Source organism: Pholcus phalangioides, unplaced genomic scaffold, assembly GCF_987345545.1.
Source record: "Pholcus phalangioides strain wild (caught in Gottingen) unplaced genomic scaffold, Ppha-v1.0 ptg000015l_1, whole genome shotgun sequence".
NCBI classification, from domain to species: domain Eukaryota; kingdom Metazoa; phylum Arthropoda; class Arachnida; order Araneae; family Pholcidae; genus Pholcus; species Pholcus phalangioides.
In genome coordinates this window covers 64,716,792-64,727,956 of record NW_028301608.1, presented here as the reverse complement: position 1 = coordinate 64,727,956, position 11,165 = coordinate 64,716,792, and positions in this window count along the sequence as shown.

The following is an 11,165-nucleotide window of genomic DNA, read 5'->3' as shown; positions in this document are numbered from 1 at the left end:
GCATATCTATATAGATTATGTGAATTGCCTAGAGCGTACGTAACAACAGCACCACTCATTCTTTTTTAAAAAGCGTAGAAGTTAAAATTCAGTCAGTCAGTTCCTTGTCTGACTTGATTTGTGCTTAATATGCTGCGCCCTATATTACCGCAACTTGCTTTACTCTTGTAAAGCTGTTCTACACTAGACGGTGTAATGCCGTGACGGCTTTTGGGCAATTTATAAAGCCTCATAACCCTCGCGTTTTGAAGCAGAACATGAGACGGGCTGTTACAAACGTCCAAACTGATAGTTCGGAAACAGCAGTATAGAACGTCAGACATCCGGATGCAATATGTTGTACACAGGGAAGGTCAGCACACTGAAAATATTGCACGTCGTCCAGAGGACCCTAATGTTGATGAATAGGAAAATTCTATTAAATTCTATTAAAAATTCAATCTAAAACATTGAAATTCTTCGATCGTTTTGCGAAATACCCAGATTTAGGAATAATCAGGTCTTTCTGTGAATGAAGTTTCAACAGAAAGAACAATAAAAATGAGCTCACTGTCCTTGAAGAGAACTCTTAGAACTTCTCTATATTATCGTCACGATTAGAAAACGGGATCGTTTGTTTTTGGCTCTTCCAATATCCTCGAGAGCACGAAGCTTCACAAAACAAATGCTAATATTATGGCGTTATTTGATTCTTCCAACATCGATAGCTCGAATCGAATTGAAATGCGCTATTCGTTATTCCGGATACGTATAAATGGGAAATAACAATTTCTCTCTCCATCTCTCATTGTCATATATTACGAAGTGCGTCCCTAAAGAAATGATTGCACTTGCCAATAAGCACTACCGTTTGACGGAAATCTCTAGAGTTTGTTTTCTGATACAGTGCTGTAACGACTAATTAGTGGACGCATCTGAATCATCAAGCATTTCACTACTATGAGCATTTGGCAAACTGTTCGAAAGAATAAAAAATGTTCCTATCCTTGCGTAATTGATTAGATCGAATCGGAAATGCAAAAAATACACACATGTAAATGTGCAGATGGCAGCACTACACAGCAGCAAACTTCACGTTAGGTTCACAACACATACACGCACAGCATCTAGCATGGCCCAGGTCTTCCACCTCCTGCTAAAATCTCTTCATTGAGACAGAGCGGGGACCATGATCCTGTTAGGGGCCATTCAAGTATTACGTAAGCAGATTTTCAGCCATTTTTAACCCCCCAAAAAGCAAAATATCGTCAGCAGCTTAGAATATTTCATATCTTCAAAAAGGGGTGGTTGATGACGTAAGCAACCTTCAAACCCCCCCCCCTGTCATCAATAGTAAGCAAATCCGAACACCCCCCCCCCCGATGCTGACGTAATACTGGAGTGACCCCTTAGGAGGAGGAGGAGGTACAGTATAGTCTCGAAAGTTCGAGGTTTCGTATGATCAGAGGTGCTGAAATTCGTCATATGGATTCCTCTTCTCAGATACATGGACTTCCTATTTTTCACAAAGAACACGTTTTGTTTCATTTCTCCAACTAATGCTAGTAATTTTAATCAGAAGAGGACTTGATGGGGATCTTGAAAATGCAGACTTTGTCATCGCGACGTTTTCTTCCGTTTTTTTCTTTTTTCCTTCAATTAACTATACAAAAGTGGGTTCCCAAACTTTTTCAATTGTGATCACCTTTTGATAAGACTTTTATTAGTTAACCCCCCCCCCCCCAGACAACAGTTTATAGGTTATAGTGATAAGAACCGAGAGACACCCAGGCTTCCCCCCTCCCATTTTATTAACACGGACCCCTCGGTGTCGTGACCTATAGTTTGCACCCACAGTACTTGTGTTTTCGGCTTTTTTTCTTCACCGAAAAAAACACTGCTACGTTTGGCATCATTGTGCTGCCATCTCTTGGTGTTTATAGAAATCAACGTATGGGGGGAAAATAAATATTAGTGCTGGATCTTGCGGGGTTTTTTTTCAATTGTTATAAAATAGGAATATTTTTTCCCTATTGAACGAATTTCCTTTTTTTTCTGTTTAGGCATTAGGAGGAGTTAGAATTTGAACTGCCTAATATTTATAGCGAATTACGATTCTTCTTATAATGTATACCGTATACGGTACATCCCAAAGATTCTCTTGTGAAAATATTCCGGCCGAGGGACTGTAAATGTGACCAGTTGAAAGAAACTGGCCATGAACTGAAGAAATAACTTTTTTCCCTGTCTTCACTTTTGGAAAGAGATTAAAAAGTAGCGCTACACGTATATGGATCATAGAGGCCCCATGTCATCGTGACTATTGTGGCCCCATGTCATCGTGAACCTGAGCACGGAAATTTTTATCAATATGGGAAGCCTTCTTATCTCCAACATCAGGGGTGGTCAACCCGCTCCACGTGTGACACAACTGGCACACCATGGTATCGGAACTGACACGTGAGCGCTTTTCAAATGTCAAAGAAATTTTATTAGATTTTCGAATCTATCAAAAAATTCTCTCCAACTCTTAAACAATTCTTTTCTTATGGATGATGGCTGCCAAAGTACGTTATATTTACTATGGTAGGCACTCTTAAAATAACTGCGTGATAACTTACTGTTCAATGGGATTCTGTTCAGTTTTTCATCGTTGGGCCTAGTTGCTGGACGTTCCATGTGTACAAGATTCAGGATCGTCCGCATAGGGGACATGAAGGGCCGTAACTGGGCTGGGCAACCGGGCCACGAGCCGAATGGGGGCCCCACACAGGGCCGTCTTAAGAGCAACGTGAGTCCCCGGGTCAAGTGATTTTTCTGAATCCCTGCCTCTTCAATTCTCGAAAAATTCAGCTACTTTTCATTTTTCTGAGGCCCCCCCGGCCGTGTTCGGGTAGTCCCGTGTTTTAAGACGGTACTGGCCCTACAAACGTTTACACTTATTTTGCATAATTTTGCATAATAATAATAATAATAATAATAACCCTTTCAAAAGGAGCCACGCAAGGAAAAGTCTGCCTCGAGGCCACGAGGAGGCACACTATGGCCCTGAGGATATATGCTGTTATGCTAAGAATGTTTGTGTCTCGTAAAAAATGCACACGGACATAGCAGCTGTATTGGATTAGCTCCATGTGACGAAAGAACAAAAAGTTAAATTTTAAAGAAAAAAAACCTATAAAATTAATTATATATAAATATAAAGTTTTTTTCTGCCAGATTTTTGAGAAAAAGAATGATTACCGCAAAATGACAGCAGTTTCGTGCAGGGCCGTAACTAGGATTTTTTCCGTCCGAGGCAAACATTATTTGGCCACCCCCACAGCTTGAAAATTCGATAATTTTATAATGGTGTTCTTTGTTCTCACCTAAAACTGTCGTACCCTAAATTTTGCACCACGGGGCAGTTGCCCCTCTGCAATTAATCCAAGGTGTTTAATTGGAATGTTGATTAAGTGCTCGTAAGCACAACATCGGACACGAGTATAGAGTACTCAGGGTACTTCAGAGAGCCCCGTGGTGCTCGCGAGTAAGAGGTTGAAAATGCCTCTGATATAGGACCTCATACATTGGCGTACGCAAAGGTAGGAGGTCCCTTCCTCAAGCTGAGAGAGATGAGATTATAGTGTTAATTTTCAGGAAAAACCGTAAATCCCCCCCCCCCCCCCGAGAAGAAAAAAAATTGGAACCCCCACTTAAGGAAATTCTGCGTACGCCTATGACCTCATATGATTTCTGATCATATAATCATACTTAGGAAAAACTACATCGCTATGATATGTCCGCGTCTTTTTCTCTACAAATTTATTTTTAAATGCATCCCTCAGATGAAGACGAGCGGGAAAAAAGATGATTTTGAGGGAAAAAACAACAAAAAAAGCACGTTTTATTCTCTCGCGTGAACGGTTTTAGGGTTGCTTTGTTAGGCAGCACACAACCAGCATAACAATAGCAGTGAGGGAATGGTATTTCTATTCCTTCCTGACGTAATATTACGTCAGAAACATTGGAAGGGTTAAGATTCGATTCGAATGGATTCGTTGATACCAAAAAAGTTTGAAAAACGGACTGACAATCCATTTCAAACTTATCAGTAAAATATTGAACGCGTGATTAATTAACATTCATTCGTAATAAATTACATGCCTGAAATAACTATAGAAAGAAAGTCATACAAAAGTGTCTTTATTTTATTTGTAAGATTCTCTAGGACAGAAAACATTTGAAATAAAAGTTGCTTGAAAGATTTTTCTTCTGTTTGATTGATTCTGATTTATTCATTTCTAATTCATTTTTATTTATTTATTTAGTATGCAAATCTGTTAAAGGGCAAAGGGACATTGACTTCAGAGCCATCAAGGCATCAGAACTCTATTTTCTTCACCAGTTCTATCAAATATTCTGCACGTAGAAGAGAAAATAAAAATCGTGAAAGACGTATTTTGCGAAAATGTTTCAATCAAGTCATGGGATGAAAATGAAATTTCAAAGCCATCATGGCCCCCATATCCTACAGCAGGGCCCCTAGGCTAGGATCCTTCGCGGGCCTTGATCCAGAATTTTCATAGGCCCTTGTATTGGGAATTTATAGCATGAAAAAACAATAAATATGATGGTAATTGTCCGGGACCCCCAGGGCTGGAAACCTGTCAGCCCCACCTCTGTGGGGGGGGGGGGGGGGGCATGAAAGCCATTTAAACAAGGTGTTTGAAGATGATCGTCCGAGTACAATGTATGGCAAGCCATATGCTGCAATAAGTTGGCTCAAATGAAATTTCTCAAAACATCTCTTAGCTTATTCCTTTCTTCATTTACTCAACGGAATAATGGAGATTCCAAATGGATTCTTAGAGTTTGAAAACAGACTTTGAACTATGCAATCTCGAAAACTGCTATTCAAACTAATCAGCAAAATATTGAACGCGTGACTAATTCCCATTCATTCATTCGTAATAACTTTCATGCCTGAAATAACTATAGAAGAAAAAGTCATAAAAACGTTTATTTTATTCGTAAAGTTCAGAAAATATTTTAAAATAAATATTGCTTTAAAAAAGCTTTTGGTTGATTGACTCTGGTTTATTCGTTTCAAATTCATTTTTATGACATCAGAATTCCTTTCGTCACCAATTCTAATAAAGATACCTCACACACATAGAAGGCAAAATAAAATAACAAAAGACGTCTGCGAAAACAAATAACGTCGATGTTGTGTGATCAAAAAAAAAAGTTAAGAAAATAATAAATAAATGAGAGAAAGGAAAATAAAAATAGGAAATCAACTTGTCTTTTCGAATCCATTTGATCGTAAGAAAAGGCCGTAACAGTAACAGCGAAGAAAACAAGCAAAAAATACAAAAACCAAAGATGGCAACCTCATTTCCGGTTTGCTGTTCCGGAAATATTTCGGAGAAAAATACGGGAAAAAAATGGTTTTTAACTTACGGTTCTTTCATTTTTTTTTTTTCGCCGCAACTCAATTATAATTGAGAAATACTCTTATACCGTCTTTTTTTATTTTATTGTATTATAGAATCGATAAAACTAGAGTAGTGTTTCCATCTTGTACGATCGAATTAGCGACGGTTTAAATCACTCGTTTTATGTCCGTTTCCCCCCCCCCCCTTACATTTATTTCTTTTTCGACATTTAAAAGCTCTGAATTTGCTATTTGATTATTACTTCCAATAAAAATAATAATAAAATAAGAGAGCAGCTCTTCAATTGAATTAGATTGGCCATTCGCTGGCGAACGAGTTACTGGAGAGTAAAATGATGCATTCGGTTTTATTATGAGAGGAAAGACTTTTGAGAATCCTCCTCGAATAAATGTTATTACTCTTTGGTGAAATTCATCAGATATCTAATGAATACATATGCTGGAAGTTTTAATGTTATGACCCCCTGTAATAGAAACATTTCAATTTTTTTTTAATATTTTGAGAATAAAATTTTATCGTGGAGTATTTCTATTTCTGTGGCGAATTCAAAGAGCAGAGGAACTGCGTAAAACTTCAAATGTTTTGAATGCGGCAGGATAAAGAGGATCGCGCATGGAGGGGGGTGTGGGGTAACTAGAGGGGGAGACAAGGAGGGCAACTGCCCCGAGCGGAAAAATTTAGGGTGCAGAAATTTTAAGTGGAAACGAAGGAAAGCATCATAAAATTGTCAAATTTTGAAGTTGTGGGGGCAGCAAAATCATGTTTGGCCCGGGCGGTAAAAATACTAGTTACGTGGGGGAATGTTTCACATGCATAAAACTTTAAATATACAGTCAAACCTCGTTAATGGATCACTCTTGGGAGAGCAAAAATATGACTTAGTAGGCGGAGTGACTCGTTAAACGGAGTAAGTCATAGCTGTGTCAATTCCTGCCTGAGGACAATTAGGACTTCCAAAAAGTGACCCGGTAAGCGCAGTGACGTGTTAACCGGGTGACGCACTAACGAGGTTTGACTGTATATGCAGTGAGGCTTTGCAAATTCCAGGCGCAAGGTCGCCATCGCGGCTATTTTTTTCAAATACGATAACTTAATTGAAGTCTGAGGACAGCACAGAATTATCGAAAATTATGGTAGCATGTCTGCTAGTATGGAAAAGGGGGGTCCCAGAAAAGTCCAAAATATACTATTCCAGACTGATTTTGTCGGTGAAAAAATGCTTTTCGCCTATGAAATTTTGCTGGCGCCTGAATTTTTTTTTTCGATTTGTCAAGTCCTGGTATACAGTATCTCATACCATTTAATTAATGAGTAAAACTATCAATGGTCGATCAAAAAAACTCTGTGGAGTTGGATTCCTTCTTGTATTGGGCGGTTTTAACTCGAACTTTCAAAAACCTTATAATCTTGTACTGAATGTCAAGAATGTCTATGGCGGACACTAAAAAAGCGTCTCTTTCAGTCGATCGCTGGACCCTTCGTCTTGAACATTTCTCGCTGGAAATTCTTGAAGTGAAAATTTATGAAAGCCTAAATTATTCAACATATTTTTTTTTATTTCCACCTGAAAGATTGGTTGAAATCTCATAAAAGACAACACAAGTGTAAAATGATTTTGGGGGAAATTCAGCGATGATATACACGTAGGCCTGTTGCATCTGAAATAACTCGTGAACCGTTGATTATAGAAACTCACTGTTAATAAGAAACGGTATTTAAATAACGTGCCCATTTAGGAGAAGCCGTATATGTGAGACTCTTACGAGAGACTGTATATGTACCCAGGAGTTGTGCTCGGTTTGACCGAACGAACGAAAGACGTACCGAGACCGAGATAAAAGATTTAATTTTTATACGCGATCCTCTAACTCAAAATGAAGCAGTTGTTGGAGAGTCTCTCGTGAGCCCAAAAACAAAAATTCCACGTTTCGTTTCCAAGTCCAATATTCACCGAGATATTGCTCATTGAAAAATAAGAAAACATCTCAGAATTTAGAAAAGTTTTGTTAAACTGCAACTGCAAAAGAATGTTTCGAATTTTTTCTCTCGTTTTGTCCCTCTTATATGATTTTCTTTCCTTCGTTTTAAACGGTTTTTGAACTGAAATATCTCGGCGAATATTATTACACTTAGAAACATGGATTTTTTTTTTTTTTGGTCTCAGATGAGACAGGCCAACAACTTTATAATTAAAAGTTAAAGGACAGGGTGATCGTATAAAAAATTACATTTCGTCCATCAGTACATTTTCGGTCCCCCAATAAAATGAGCGCCATATCTAAAAAATGGGTGCATTATCTAAATTGTTTTTCTAATTGAAAGTATGGTTCACGAGTTATTTTGAGCTCAAACGGACCTTTTAGTCTTTTAGGACCTTAAGTATATGTTGATGACCAAATAGCTGGGAGCATCTAAGAATATAAGCCGGAAAAATCATTAAGCAGCTTGCCTACCCTCGTTCTCATTGAACTATAGGCGTTTCGCCTACAGCAGGCATCTTCAACCCGTTGCTCGCAAGCACCCAGTGCTCAATACTCGTGTCCGATTTCGCACTCGCGAGCACTTGGTGAACGTTCCAATTAAACACCCTGGAGGAATTGCACTCAAGGATTAAAACCATCCTGATTTTTCTCGCATTCGTATGTCAAACTTGCCGTAAGAGTGCTCTTCTTTTGATGATGATGGGTACAGGCAGTGCTCGCGACTGGAAAAAGGTTGAAGACCTCTGGCATACAGATTTCACTGTAGTTTTCCTACTACTAATTAACTGCACAGACACACACCTCGTACATTTCTCTGCGGAATTTCTAATAAATCGGTACATGACCGAACGTGTTCTATATATGTATATGCACGACAATAATGGATTTATTCTTTTTATACAATAACGTATTAATATTTTATTTCAGAAAAAGGTCTATAGTCTCATAAATCTAGTTGGATGAATTTCGATATTCGCCGTTGTTCTGGAAAATTTGAATAAAAAAGTAAGAAACATTGTTTTCATGTCTTATACATACCTATTTTTGCTCAACATAAGCTAAATAACTTGAATTTAAAAAAGAAAATTGGACCAAAAATATACTCTTACGAAACTATTTTATCTTTATTTCTGGTAACACAGAGTTGTATGATGCAGTTCTCTCGATAAAAAGAACTCCGTGAGAGAATGATAAAAATATCATCTATGTATCAGAGTTTCTTGATTTCCCTGAACCAAAGTTCCAGTTAAATATAACAAGCAATCCAACGAACACTGACTCACAGTATCTGTGTCTAATCTCTAATTTAAACATATATTTGTGGAATGCAATTGGATAATTTTAATTTAATTTGGAATCTGCCTGCGGACAACCCCATTACATCTTTGGGGACCATGAATTTAAAAATGCTGTACCAAGTAATATGCATATGCCAAGTAGAATATTTATACAATAGAAATACTGTACATATGATTTATATGTTTGTTAAACACAAATAGCGGGTAAAGTATTCAGACCACTCAAATCAATAAAAAGAAAGATCTTCAAAAACAAATGTTTATTCAAAATTTTCATTCTTCTTGACAAACTGGTAAGAGAACATACTATAATTGCACTAACATACCGAGAAACTAAACCTAGGGCTCTAATAGAATATAATATATAAAAATATTTTCTCCAGCTGCAAAATCAATATGTATGAATAAAATAAATAGAGTATATAGTTGCGCTAAAGTTTTATGGCTGATTTTTCAAAAGAAACATCTCGACACATTTTTTTCAAATCAAAACAAAGCATAAACATCACAATAGTGAGGCTCATCATTAACACGTAAGTAGTAGCAGATGAAAACAAAGCCAGTTGGAGGACCAGAGTTTATAGATGTACTGAACACCAAAGGTTTTAGTAATAATATTTAACCATATCAAATTCAAAGCATTCAACATATTTAGACATACTGGAGATCAAATCTGTTATCACAGGACTAGTTTGCATCATACAATTGTAGGAAATACAATATATAGGTACAGTAAGACCTTGATATGATGTCAATCACTTTTAATGTCAGTTTCTAAAAGTTCCTCTCAATAAAATAGGTAAATTAGACATAGTTGTTATCGAGTCACACTACTTATGTTTGGACCAGATTTTTGCACGGTGTTAATGTTATAATTTTAATTCATATTTTATAGAATTTTATATTACATTAAAATAATATGATTTTCACAATATTGCACATTAAAACTGATCGCACATTGCTTAAGCTGTCATAATTTCTCGATAACGTGAGTGACGACTTAACAAGGCTTTACTGCATATAAATAAAAATTGAATTTTTATAGTATCATAAAAAATTGGATAATTTTGATGCATGCTATATGTTGATGACAATAAAAAATTTTCATCAAACGTTGTCTTCATGTAAATCTCAAAATATCAGGGATGTTTCCATATTTTGATTATGGGGATCATCTGGGACAATAATTGATTACAGTTCCATCTATATAGGCATTTTTTAATTTAAAAAAAAGATTTGCTCTCAACAAACACAAAAATATTTTTATACAAATGTGAAACAACTGTTATTGTGCAATACACATTACGCATACACGAGTACGTATTTAATAATGAAAATTTCCATCATTCAGGCATGATTTGCTGGACACACACCACACAAATGAAGATATTTCATGAACATTTATAAAAAAATTTAAATAACAAGACTTTAATAAATAATAATTTTCAATTAAAACTTTTCTTTTATATTAGCAAAGTGTAGAGCGTTGCATATGTAATTATAAATTTGCATTAATTCTAATTAGCAAGCAACTAAGTGAGATCAATTTAATTCAAAGGCTGTTCTGAATATCTGTAAATTTAATTCTCAAAATGATTGAATCAGCTATTGAATCCTTGAAAAAAGGAGGAAAAATATTTTTGCACACATATTACAGTAGAACCCCAATTATTAACGGCGAAATAAGTTCAGAATGATCTTGATTAGCAAGAACTTTGGTAAGTTGAGACAAAATCCCAGAAAATATGAAAAATTTAAATTTTGGGATCACAGGTAAATTTGTTTATAAATAAATATGAAATCTTGATACATAATTTTAGTAAATGCAAGATTTGCTCATGCTCAACAAATGATTATGTAAAAATATTTTTAAGTCAGCAGAGTTTGACCAGTCTCCTAATCCATCATGCACTGAACCACACCAGTGAAGGGTATATGTCACTAGTCGACCTTGCTCTCAAGGCCCCCCCCCCCCCACACTTCTGTATAAAATAAAGGTTCCGTAAGTCAAGGTTCTACCGTACTTTGATTTCTTGTGAACAAAAATTGAAATCATCTGATAGCAGAGTATGCCACTAGTTTTGCATATTATTTCTTTCTTTCAGTTTGAGATGAAATTTGAAAAATAATATTATGCAGACTTAGGTAAGAAATTCTTTCCATTTATAAGACACTAAATATAAATTAGGCTGTGTGCATAGTGGAACGAACAGGTATGCAGTACAAGAATTGAGACCAGGTAAAAAAAATTGCATGGGGTGGAGGAAGAGATGTTCACAGATAGTAAAGGAGGATACAGAAAATGACTGGGGGGGGGGGGGTTTCTGAAATGTAAGGGTGTGGGGTGATGATGATTCCTATGGCAAAGCTCTTCTTTTTTAAGAGGATGGGGGGGGGGGAGAAAACGGGCCAATCACCAGAAGCAAAAATTAGAAGATTGAGATGAAAACACTTTTTTATTCAAG